The sequence below is a fragment of the Fundulus heteroclitus genome, chromosome 3 (assembly GCF_011125445.2).
Source record: "Fundulus heteroclitus isolate FHET01 chromosome 3, MU-UCD_Fhet_4.1, whole genome shotgun sequence".
Lineage (NCBI taxonomy): Eukaryota > Metazoa > Chordata > Actinopteri > Cyprinodontiformes > Fundulidae > Fundulus > Fundulus heteroclitus.
In genome coordinates, this window is record NC_046363.1 from 2527537 (window position 1) to 2540719 (window position 13183).

The 13183-nt window shown below is 42.1% G+C and overlaps 1 long non-coding RNA gene across 1 annotated transcript; it reads left to right on the forward strand.

Moving 5' to 3' along the window:
• Positions 1–748: 748 nt before the first annotated feature.
• LOC118557721 lies at positions 749–1005 on the forward strand. The gene is made up of 2 exons (XR_004927956.1): positions 749–864; positions 939–1005. It is a non-coding gene; the product is annotated as an uncharacterized LOC118557721 (long non-coding RNA).
• Positions 1006–13183: the final 12178 nt, after the last annotated feature.

Genomic DNA, 13183 nt, shown 5'->3' on the forward strand with positions numbered 1-13183 from the left:
AAATTAAAAACACAGAAAAAAAGAGACATAAGCATCCCTAAAGGACACCCTCAAAATTGTAAAACCCACAGAAGAAGTACAAATCATTAAATAACTCACTTTTTGACTCTTCGAACAAAAGTAAGAGAAAACTTAAAGCACACTCATTTCGTTCTTGGAAGAAAAATATGTTCAACGACAAATGCAGCATGTAGTATTTACATAAAATGCATCTTGTGCTGAAATAGTCTGTGAAATGGGCTGGTGGTTTTTGCAATGGTTGCATTGTTATATCCAGTTGTTGTCATGATTTCGGCACTGTTGCCTGGTCTGATCTCTCATGTCACACACCTGTTTAGCTCCACCCGTTCCTCATCACTTCAGATCTGTTCCACCTGCTCTCACTAGTATATAACCAGCTCTAAGACCAGACAACAGTGCCAGTTTATTTCGATCCTTGTGTGAGACTTATCCCAGCGTTTGTTATTCTGATTCCTGATCCTGACCTGTTTGCCTTTCGACCTCCGAGCCTGCTTACTCCTGTCTGATTCTGTTTGCCCGATCTGACCTCTGCCTGTCCGGACTACCCGCTGGATCTCTGCCCCGTGTACCGAACCTGGAACCGTGACCCGACTCCGTCCTGGATTATCCTTCGGTACCTCACTGGCTCTCTGATCTCCTGGCTCCGACCTTCGACCACGTCCCCGACTTCGGCTTCGCTCTACGGCTCATCCTGCTCACGTTTGCTCTCATGGTTCTGATCTCCTGCCTGTCCTCCGACCACCGAAACACCTGCTGCTGGGACTTCATGAGCGGCAACCGCCGCAGCGAATCGACGACCCGCCTGCTGGGACCCACTGGGACTGAACTGAACATTAAGACCAGGTTAGTGACCGACACGTTTGTGTGCAAACACCTTCAGATAAGCGTGGTCACTAACCTGCCGTCTCCTTCTGCAGAGGATCCCGCTGTAGACGCTGACGCCTCCCGCTCCGCACCTGATCTTAATAAACTGTTAAACTTGAACGGTTTGTCTGCCTTGAATTCTGGGTCCACCTGTTCTGAGCCTAACAGTTGTCTCCCCTAGATGCACTAGCACAGTCTCAACCAAACCGCATTGACACCTCAGTTTTACAGCTTCACTTTTGTTGTGTTAAATCGCTATTCATTTAGAAAACATTGACTATTAAATGATTGATGTACAATCTCGTCAACATAAACTTCTTTATTTGAAACAAAGATATTTCAACATCATTGTACCAGAACACCTAAGTTGCAACTTGTTTTTTTTCTGGGCTTATTGCTTTTAGTCCAAATGTTCTATTTTGGAAAAAAGAAGTGGAAATAAACTTTTTTTTGTCATCTGATTAATCGATTAATCATAAAAATAATTGACTGATTAATCGATTATTAAAATAATTGTTAGTTGCAGCCCTAATATAAACCTAAACTGAAAAAATTATAGTCTTTAATTTGTATGATACAATTCTAAACTATGTCAAAATAGGAAATAGCTAGAAAAAAAATTCCTTTGAACATCTTAAAGGCAAAATTTGTTTTAAATTACAACCCTGTTGTCTGTATTTCAGTAGTGTGGTTTGTGTGTGTTCACCTTTTATTGTAATATAACATTTTATTTATAACCACCTTAAGATCACCATATGGATAAACATGGTACTAACTGAACTACACAGTCCCTCTCTGTTCTCACTGACAGGTCGGAGCCTGCTGGAAAAGAAGCGGCTCTAGGTGATCAGCTAGCTAATCACACATTTTACTACCCGTTACTCCACTTCGTTGCACTGGCAGAAAGTGTGTGAATTGTAGGAATTTGCCGCAAGAAATGTAGGTAACAGTACGCTCTACTGTGAAGAGTAAAACATCCACGGAGAGTCCACGCAGCTCACAGTACGCCCGAATATGTGGGAGGCTTTAGGCAGCCTGTGCCTAGTAAGTAAGTTACTAGTAACCTAGTAAGTTAATTCAATATAAAAATTATGTTTACTTTGGCCTAATGTTAGAAACAGGGCAGTGTAGTCCAACTCCTCTGTCCTTCTGAAGGAGACGGATAGCTCTCTCTCAGGAGAGAGCTGTGTACGTTAAAGAGTGGAAGCTCACAAACCATACCGACCGTGGAATACGGACTTTATTCACCCTGACCTGCAACGGGCAATATAAGCTCCATTGTATCTGCCCCAGAAGCCCAGGAGATGGGGTAGGCATAGATGGAGACGGCGAGGCTGTCGGGCATGCCTGCTGACTCAGCAGAAAGCTAACCCATACAGTCCAACACTTCCGAGCTGTACTCTGGTCAACGTAAGATCCCTCACCAACAAACTTGACGAGATCTGCTTAATAATCACTGCCAGTAAGACAGCTGTGTAGCGATTTTCACAGAATCGTGGTTAGAGGGCAGCATCCCCGATGAAGCGGTGATGTTGGAGCAACGCATGCTGTTCCAGGTCGATCGAATGGCGACCTCAAAGAAAAGAAGAGGAGGAGGTCTGGCAATTTACATCGACAACACCTGGTGTACTTCGACAAAAGTCGTTGCCGCATTCTGCTCACCTTACCTGGAATACCTTGTAGTTAAGTGCAGACCATTTAAACTGCCCAGAGAGCTCAGCTCTGTGATAATCATTGCAACGTACATACAGCCAAGAGCTAACGCTAAACTAGCTCTTGAGGAACTTTACTGATAATTGCTGGGGACTTTAACCATGTTAATTAAAGGCTGTGCTCCCCAAGTTCCATAAATGTATTAAGTTCCCAACCAGAGACAATAATACATTAGATGAAGTTTACTGTAACATCCTAGGAGCATACAAAGCCTCTGCACCTCCTCATTTTGGTTTATCAGATCACATCTCTGTGGACCCGATTCCTGCCTACAAGCCACTGATCTGCAGAACCAGACCGGAGATATCAACCATTCAGGGTCAAACAGAAGAGGCCTGCTCAGCACTACAGGACTGTTTTGGAAACACTTACTGAGATGTATTTAAAGAGGGCACCGACTTAGAAAGCTACACATTATCTCTGCTTTCCTATATCTACTTCTGCACTGATGCTGTCCTCCCCACAAACACAATCAGAGCGTTTCCTAACCAGAAACCATGGGTGGGCTCGGTGCGGTCTGTTGAAGGCCCAGGATGCAGCGTTCAGATCTGGAGACAGATTGGCCTACAGCAGGGCTAGAAGTGAACTTAAAAAAGGCATCCAGAAGGCCAAGCAAAGGTACAAGCAGCGCATCGAAGACCACTTCAGCAGCAACCATCCAAGCGACATGTGGAGAAGTGTCAGAAACAGGAGCCTGAACATCTTCCCCAGCCAGAGGGGCACCATCAGCCTATCGTCCTGCAGCTGCATCAAGTGACCTCTTCCCTGAAAAAGAGAAACACCAACAAGGCTGCAGGTCCAGACATGGTGTCAGCTCGGTCCCCCAGCTCAATCAGCTCTGACTCATCTGCAGCATCCCAACACCTATAGGCCGTGGGCCAGAATCTGTAGGACGTCTTCTTAAGAAGTTTCATATGAACTGTCAGGGGCCAACTTTCTTGCACTTGGATCAGTTGCTAAATATAGCAGTGATCTCAAAACACCAATGTTCCCACGTTTTCACTTGCACATTAATAAGTTATAGCCAATAAAAAAAATATAAACCATTGCGCTCCGGTCCAAGAGGTCACGCAATTCGAGTTTTACTGCTCAACCAATCAGATCGGCGTATTGTCAGCTGTACGAGTTCATCAAGGTTGCATGATAAGGTGTTGTATGCATCCGTTTACAGACGAAGAAAGCCAGATAATACCATTTTCTGGTATTAATGGGGGGAGCAAGCAACTCAGGAACCCAAACAGCGAAACAATTCAGTTCAAGAGGAGTTATTCCACACAAAAAAAGTCACAGAAATAGTGGCACAATAAAACAGTCCTTTTCTTCTTCTTTTAAAATGCAAAAATCACTAATTGTCTTAAAAGTCACCAATTAGGGGCCAGGGGTTGAGCTCCGCATAAAATTATGCTTCTGGTGGAGGCTACCCGTCTGTTGCACACCTTCTTGCCGATCCACAGCTGAAAGAAACAAGCTGGAAGACGGCAGCATCCCAAATCCAAGACTCCCTCGAAGGACCTTCGTCCGACAGATACTCTATTCAAAAACAGAGTGCTACTTACAGGGGCGGGCAGAGGTGAACCTCTGCCCTGATCCTCTGTACTGGGCCGTCTGTTCTCCTGTCGATAGTATGTGTACTTTTAGCCAGAGTGGCCAATAAATAAATTTCACCATGGTAACATGCAGTGACAATAAAAAATCTTTGAATCTTCCTATCTCCTTTGAATGATGCCGAACACAATAAGCAAAAGGAACTATCTTAAGATGAATCCAAACTTACTAAGGTGACAATAAATAAACCAAATGACAAAAACTTACCTTCCTAAAAAAATAACCACAAGAAAACTAGATGCAAAAAAAAAAAAAAAACGGAAGCTTACTCCTACCACTCATAATGTGCTTTTCAAAAAGGCATTTTAAACATAACAGCAACAGTTCAACCGGTTGGGATGAGCAGAGGATGGATGACAGGAAATCTACTTCAGCGTCTTATATAGTCTTCACCTCTGGCAAGCCACCAATCTGTCGTTTCAGGTCTTCAGGAGCCAATCAGTCATGGGCACCTGCACACTTAAATTTGCATAATTAATTCACCTAATGACAGCAGTCGTAACAAGCATATTCAGATTTTAATAGAACCAATATGACTAAGGTCTCTTTTAAAAGATGGACCTGCCTACTGGAACAAGTTAATCACATGTGAACTTGGGAACTGGGAATTGCAAAAAGAACACAGCAACAAATTCACAAAACTGTGGGTGCGACAGAGTTCAGGGTTTGAGGAGCCTTGCTTAAGAAATGATTTAAACCAAATGGGGAGAATGTTGTCACTTCCTGTAAAGGTAGAAAGTAGAGGGAAAACAGACAGAAAAAACATCAGTAAAAATGCAAACATGTAAGAGTTTAGACATAGGATTAACAAATATATAATATGCTGGTCAAAATACAAAACTTAGGAGCAAATGGATTTAGCCTATACCCAGCAGTGCAAGCATATTCTCTACTGCTCTTTTTACAGATATCTTTATCAGGGGTTTTACGCTTACAAAATTACCAGCTCAGCAAAGGACATAGATTGAGACTCTGTAAAAAGAAAAATCTGTAGAAAATAGAACAGAAAAGACTGACTAAGGAAAATACAGCAATGTGTGCTTAACAGGTTTAGATATATAAACCTGTTAAGCACACATAAAGATATAAAGATGAATGGAAATTAAGAAATATTCATCTGTACAGTTTGGTAAATAATGAATTAATTATCCTTAATTGCAAATATAGTTATACCGTACACCAAGAATGCTTTGTGTTTCCATGTAACAGCACATAGACAGGAAAAAGCAACAGTGGAAGAATCTCTGCTCATTCATATAAACTGGTCAGAGAATACCCTTAGAAGGTATTGGAATTAATGGGAACAGGAAGTTCTTGGAACAAAATGTAACTGTTAAACTAAATTACTTAAACTAAAGATGGAGTTGCTTGTCATGTAATGGAATTAATGAAACCCATTTTGATTAAAAATAGTTTAATAATTTTTAGTAATGAGCATTAAAACATCCTCTCTTAAAAAGACAACAGACATGTGGTTGAATGCACATTTTTACACTGGTCCAGCCATAAAAGGTTACAGGTATGACTGATGTATAGAGTACCACTACGTCCACAATAGAATATGGATGTTACATATTTGCCACATGATTAACCAAGAAGAGATGAGGATATCCCCAATCTCCCCAATAGATTTTGTTTAAGCCTCACCTACGGATTCCACCTTCCACCCTTTCATAACCAATCACTGTAATTGTGTTACATGTTTTTCTGTTTAAAACATGTGCTGCGCAATTACATACTTTTAAATTATTTAATGTTTATATTTGATATTGGATCAATAGGTGAAAGAGTGATTCAAGCACTGGCATTCTTCTAACAGCAAACTACACACGTGGAATAAATGAGTGACAACTTCTCTTGAGGTATAAGAATTTATTATTAGAAATAAATGCTCATCCAGGGATCACCATTATACAATATTTTTTACCTGCATAAACAAAATGTTTCAATCAACAACGGCTAGTGAAACCTAACTAAAACTACTAAGCAAGTTTAAAGAAACTAAGGAAATGTGCACATACAAAAGACCAAAAAGACAAATAAAAATAGTTCAAAACCATCATTGTAAGAACAATTCAACAAATTGGAGGACCGAGCTGTAAACACTGAGGAGTTGGAAGCGCAATCCTCCCTCTTTGTTTAGTGATGGCTTTTCTCTTTTGACCAAGATGGCTTCTTTCATCCCTCTCTCAAATCATCTGTTCACCCTGTCCAAAAATCTGGACATCATTGTCGTCAAAAGAGTGCCCTTTGTTCTTGAGGTGCAAGTGGACTGCTGAATCTTTCCCCGAGCTGCTGGCCCTCCTGTGCTGTGCCATGCATTTTATGTAGCTGCAGAAGAAACAACACTGCGTCAAACACAGAAAAGAAAACAGAGAGACGCAAACACACTGTCATTCCATATGTGTCAGGAGTTTCTGAGAAACTCAGGAAAAAATTCTCCAAACACAACATACCAGTAAATTTCAAATCCAATGTAGTGATGACTGTCCAGTTTTTTGCAAAAATATTAAGCGGATCACTGTAGCGAAAGCAGTAATGCTCCACTTGTGAAAGTAAATCTGTTGGGCTCTCTTTGGTACTAAGAAAGCAATTGTTAGTGCTACAGTACACTGCCAGACAGTAAAAAATACATTCAGGTTCAGATTTCTGTTGTTTTTTCACACCAATACAGAAGTGTTTCATCTCATCCTCATCTCTGTAGCCCAGTTCCTTGTTGTCTCTGAGACCCACCACTGTCGTGTCATCTGGATACTTAATGATGTGCTTTGTACTGAACCTGGCACGTCAGTCCTGGGCCATCAGGGTAAAGAGCATTGGGTTCATTACACAGACCTGGGGGGAGTTGGTGATGAGGGAGATAACGCTGAAGGTGCTTTTGGCAACCTGAACAGACTGGAGGAAATCTGTGAGGAAATCCAGCAGCCAGTCACACAGGTGGTGTTGATTCCCAGGGGGAATTTTGCTATTTTACTCGCCAGGTGCTGGGATGATGATTATGTTCAATGCAGAGCTGAAGTCTAACCAGTATTTGCACATGGATGTTGTTCTTCTCCTGGTGTTTCAACCTCAGATGGAGTGTAGAGGAGAAGGCGTCCTTTGCGGTAGGCAAACCGTAGCAGATTCTGGGGCATGGATGGGGATAGAGCAAAGGGGATGGGGGGGAGATTGGAGATGATGAGGTCCTTGTTTCAGGATTATCTTGAAATAACTTCACTGGCTTGATCTACAACTGATTTGTCTTCTTTGTCTTAATGTTGGTAGATAAGGCAAAAATGCCTCACCAAAAGCCTCTGTTAACACTGTTTTACTCTCACCGCCATTACAGCATCTTTGTTAGATTGTCCTGGAGTACATGTCCGTGTGGGAAGAGAAATCTTACAGCTGGCATCTCCACATCAATTGTAAAATAAATATCTGTTTTCCACTGACCATAACAATTTTCCATGGATATCAGTTTTTTTGTGCGGCACTGTGTCCAACACCATCCTTGATATTTAGGGGTTGTAAGCTAGAATAATCATCAAGAGTAGAATGTGAAAAAGCACAATATCAACCAACAAGCTTTTGTTGAATGAAGCTGTGGGGTTTTACTGTCCCTTGCAGCTGACCTGCAGCATATAGCGTCTTTTGTAAATGCACATTGCTGTTTCATGTTTCCTTCATTAGTGCACAATTTCAGAAGATGGACAGACACATGCGTGTGTTGCTAGGTACCACACGCTGAAAACCTCCTTTGATGGAAACACTGATTGGGAAACTGCTGAAACAAATCTGCTGTATGGAATGAAGAGATGAGTGTGGGGAGAGAATCCCAAAAGCCTGAGATCTGCTGCCTCATTGGCAGCTTAATAGTGTGTGTCATAAATGGTGTCACCACCTCATCTCTGCTTCCCCCGCAAACCTTTATCTCAACATACCCACATCCACTCCGCCCCAAAGGCCCCATCTGTCTGCACACAATTCCCTACACCTCTACCTCAGTCTTCATCCTGAGCCTGGCAGATAATATTTCCATGTTCACAGCAGGAGATCCTATCTTCCTCCTGCAAGCATCATCAGCATCACTGTGACTTACGTTTTTAATATATTTATAAATCTATCCAAAAGCCTACTCGGCACAAGTTTTTATAAAGATAACTGAAAATAATAAACAGTGTACTATCAGAGAGCTGGTGTATATGAGTACTTACACACGCAATTTGTCAGCAGTAGGTTCATAAAAACTATCTCTAAAAAAATAAGAGAAGCTGCAAAGACAGGAAGTAATCTACAAAATGATTAAAAGAGCCTGGAAAACTTGACAAAGAAGAAAAAAAAACATATTCAACATGTTTACCTCCTCTCTTTTTAAAGCCTTTCCCTTGACCTTGTTTGAATCTGAATCATAGTAAAATATGGTAGAGAAATTATTTGGGAAAGAGTTCAACAGAATCTGCAACAGAAAACAATCACAGAGTGTCAGTTTTGCAAAACATAATCAGTTTTCAATTATATTTTATTGAAAAATGGTCAAACATAATTATTACTTTGGAGCTCCAAATCTATTAGGTTGGTTGACCTCATTTCCACCACCCTAAATTCTAGTTCCTTCCAAGGCTCTTTACAAAGTCAATTCAGTCCAATATGCAATGCTGGATTGCGTTTCCCTAACTTGTGGAACGAGGAAATTTTTCCCCCTACCTCATTGTTCGGCCTATGTAACTTATGTCACTTATCCATCCATCCATCCATCCATCCATCCATCCATCCATCCATCCATCCATCCATCCATCCATCCATCCATCCATCCATCCCGGCTAATCCATCCAACAACCAACCAATCCAACAACATTTGACATGTGTTTCAACCCATTCATAATGCAAATCCTGAGTTACGCAAAACATTATTTGAGGGAATAACATTTTGAGGAATGATTTGCTCAGTAAAATGATTACCTTAGGAGCGCTTGGATTTATCAGCAGAAGTCAGAGTGCAACTTAGCTCCGTTCCAGCAGTTCCTCTAATGCCGGGGAGGTCCTGCATCGAAGCAGGAAGATGAGTTTAGCAGACCCTGGATCATGCGTGGCTGGCCCAGCCAAATTCCTTCAGATGTCCCAGGCAGAGGAGACCATGTGGCCTCATGGTTCAGGGGAAGGCTACCCCCCTCTCCTCGGGAGCCCAGGAGAGAAGTGGTGGTCATCTGAGGGTCTGGTCAGGAGTGTGAGAGAGCTGCAGAAGAGCGGGCTTTTTGTCTGTGGGGAGAAACTTTTACAGACCAGTTCACGCGTGACGTCAGCGCTACATCCGGGTCCCGCTGGTAGGCAAAAAACAGTACTGTTCTTGTCTACTACATGACAAAACGGATGATTTAGAGCGTACTTTTAGTTAGTTTATTTTTGGAATCTAAACAATGCCTAAGACTTGTTGTGCTCCCGGTTGCACACAGGATGTACGTTTCTGTCGTTTACCGAAGGACGAAGAAAGAAATGGATAATTTCAATGAAAAGAGGGCAGGGAGATAATCCCAATCGACTGTGGGAGCCATTATACCCCGACAGAATTTGCAGTCTACACTTCATCTCCAGTAAATACAACTTAATTCTGCTCTAGTCATTGTTCTACTTAAATAGCGGCGGAGGGGAAGTGGCGATCGCTACATGGATCGGAGAAGCGGAGTGGATGCGCTGCAGCAGCAGCACGCCGCATCATTTTAGTTTTCTTCGTGCAATCAGTGTGCAATAATGTTCACCAGACAGTGGCTGCATTACGGCCCTGTTCACGCGCTAGTACGTCCGTGTTTACGCTGCAATGTCGCCGACACCTCCACCCATTTTAACAAGACAAAAACACCAAAACAATCCATAGTTAACAATGTTTTTTTTTAACCTACCGGGCAGGTCTTCCTCTCTGCTGAGACGCGGTCTGTGTCTGACTGCGCTTTCTGCTGTTATACAAACGTGTGAACATCCATCCATCCATTTTCTGATCCCTCATGGCGTCATGGGGGTTGCTGGTGTCTATGTCCCTATATAAAATAATTGTATCTGTCCAGTGGTTTCAGGGGCTTTCGTGCTCTCTCGTCTGTACTGGCCTATGTGTTTATAAGGCAGCTGTCGCGGTACCGACACTTGGCCAGCATTTCACAGACTCGCTCCGTCCCTTCAGGCTTTTGCTGTGTGGATCTGGCAATCTGATACCATCAACCATCAACTTACTCTTAAAACGATCTTGTGATACGTTATCTAAAGAAGAAAAATACGTGGAGAACTCGTCAGTTTCTCTGTTTGTGTCCGCCGTTGTGTTTGCCTTTTGCCTACCAGTACGCATGCGCATGCGCATGCGCAAAAAACCCGCATCAAAACCATAACAATGAACTGGTCTATAGCAAGAGGGAACCTCTGCTGGGAGAAGGGCCGTCACAGCTGACTCTCTCTCCTTTGTGGCTGTGTGGTCAGAATTCAATCTGACCTCAATTATTTTCATGATCATGGCTGTAATATGGCACAACAGCTGTCAACATAGAAAGCAGTAATATTCAAAGTTTGTGATCTACAAAATGGCTTAAGGACAACAAAGTCAATAATTTGGAGTGACCATCTTAAAGACCTGATCTCAGTCCCATAGAACATTCCTGGAAAGATCAGGAAAGATGTGTGAGAAAAATATTATCACTTATCAGGAATCTAATATCATCAGCATTAAAATGTATTAAATTGAACCGATTCTATAGATAATTCAAATTCTGTTAAATTTTTGTTCTCAGAAACTCTTCTAATTCATTTGGACTTGGGCTTCCTCTGGTTAGGTTAATATTGGTCCATTGTGCAATCATTTTAGCTGTTCTTAATGCCACATAAAGAAAATCGTTTCCAACAATAATACCTGGACTTTTTTCTTTCAATAAACGTCAGCAGTACATTGATTTATGGATATGATCTTGAAGTCACTGCAAGACAACAGAACAGACAACAGAACATAATATGCTGAAGAGCTATGGAGCCATAAAGACCCAAAGGATGAGTGGAGACTCTAGGAAAAGCGTGCAATAACAGGGTTTGAACAGTTTCATAACCATCGAGGAATCAAGACTGCCATCAAAAAATTGTCATTTTCATGAATATGCTCTAGGAAAAAACAAAAGCGGTAAAGTTGTGTTTCATCTCATCTAAATGTTTCTAATTTTATACAATTCCCTCATGTTCACAGCTGAGCTAATGACTGATAACGGTGATCTGAGTTGTGTATTGATCAGACAAATCCCAGAACATCTGGTACTCATTATATCCATATGCTCACAAGACAAGCTCAGAAGAAAAAGAAATCCTTGTTTTGTTTGCAAACAAATGCATATTTCAGGGATTTACACAGCGATAAAATCTCCAGTCAAATTTTATTAGCAGACAGGCATCAGAGACGCTGTGTGTGTGCGTGTGTGTGTGCGTGTGTGTGTGTGTACAGTATATGAAGGAGACAGAGAAAATATAACACAGTGCCTGTGTTGCTTTTACAACATCAACTACATTTTTACACATATGACCAAGCAAGGGTGGTTTGACTGTTCTATAGTGTCTAACAAAGTCATGAGAACAACTAATCAAAATGCTTTTACTCTACAAATGCAGTCAAATCAAATACACAATGTTTAGTTGATCACACAGCATGGAGTTCAAGATTAATATAAAGAATGCACTGATGATGGGACTGAGGGATACAAGCACAGCATGACACTGTCGTGGGTGATGGGCTGAGATAAAAGCCATCTTTGTCTGGCAGATAATGACCATCTCTAAGGGTACTCATTTTGTGAACATAGTCGGCAGATGTACAGTAGCTGATTGAAGTTATTACACGCCGATAGTATCACAGGGGTCAGCAAATGAGTTTGACACTGACCTGTTCTAAATTTGTTTCTTTGTCGTTTTGATATTGCTTTGGGTGAATCAGAAATAAATAGCTGCTCTTGTCTTTAGAATTTCTTGAAATGGCCATGAGAATGCAAAAACAAAAGAGGTTTACTGCAGCATGTCACAGACTCTAAACTGTACTCATCTGAATCTATTGAATTTTTTCCCCCTTAGTCTCAGCCATGATTTACCCAACAAAGCGATAAATTTATACATCCCATCCCTCTATCCATCCATTGTCTTCCGCTTATCCAAGATCAGGTCGCGGGGGCAACAGGTCCAGGAGAAAAATCCAGACATCTCTTTCCCTAGCGACATCTTCTAGCTAATTCTGGGGGACCACAAGGCATTCCCAGACCAGACGGGATATATAGTCCCTCCAATGAGTCTTCCCCAGGGTCTCCACCTGAACTGGATCCATTCGATGCAGAGAACCACTTTGAGCACCCCCCGCATATCAGAGCTCCTCACCTTATCTCTAAGGTTAAGCCCGGATACCCTCCAGAAGAAGCTTATTTTGGCCGCTTGAATCAGGGATCTCATACGGCCATGATCCATACTTCATGACCATAGTTGAGAGTGGGAAACTGGTAAATCCAGAGTTTCGCTTTTTAGCTCAGCTCTTTCTTCACCACAACAAACCGGAGCACTGCCAGCATTACTGCAGATGCTGCCCCAATCTGTCTGTCCATCTCTTATTCTATCCTACCGTCACTTGTGAGACCAAGATACTTAAGCACATCCACTTGAGGCAGAGACTGACCCCCAATCCAGAGAGGGCAAGCCACCCTTTTCTGGTCAAGGACCATGGCCTGAGAATTAGAGGAGATGCCTCTCATCTCAGCTGCTTCACAGTGAGCACTGAACTGCTCCAGTGCATGCTGGAGGTCATGGCATGAAGAAGCCAACTTTGTGCCAATAATGTGGACACAGCTCTTGCTTTGGTCATACAAGGACTTCACAGCTCTCAAATGCTTTCAGAGAAAATACCTTTTGGGACAGGGTGGTACGTCTTCTCCAGATTCACAAAACACACGTAGACTGGAAAAGGGCCACACCCGATGGCCACACACCCCACAAAAGACACCCAGCA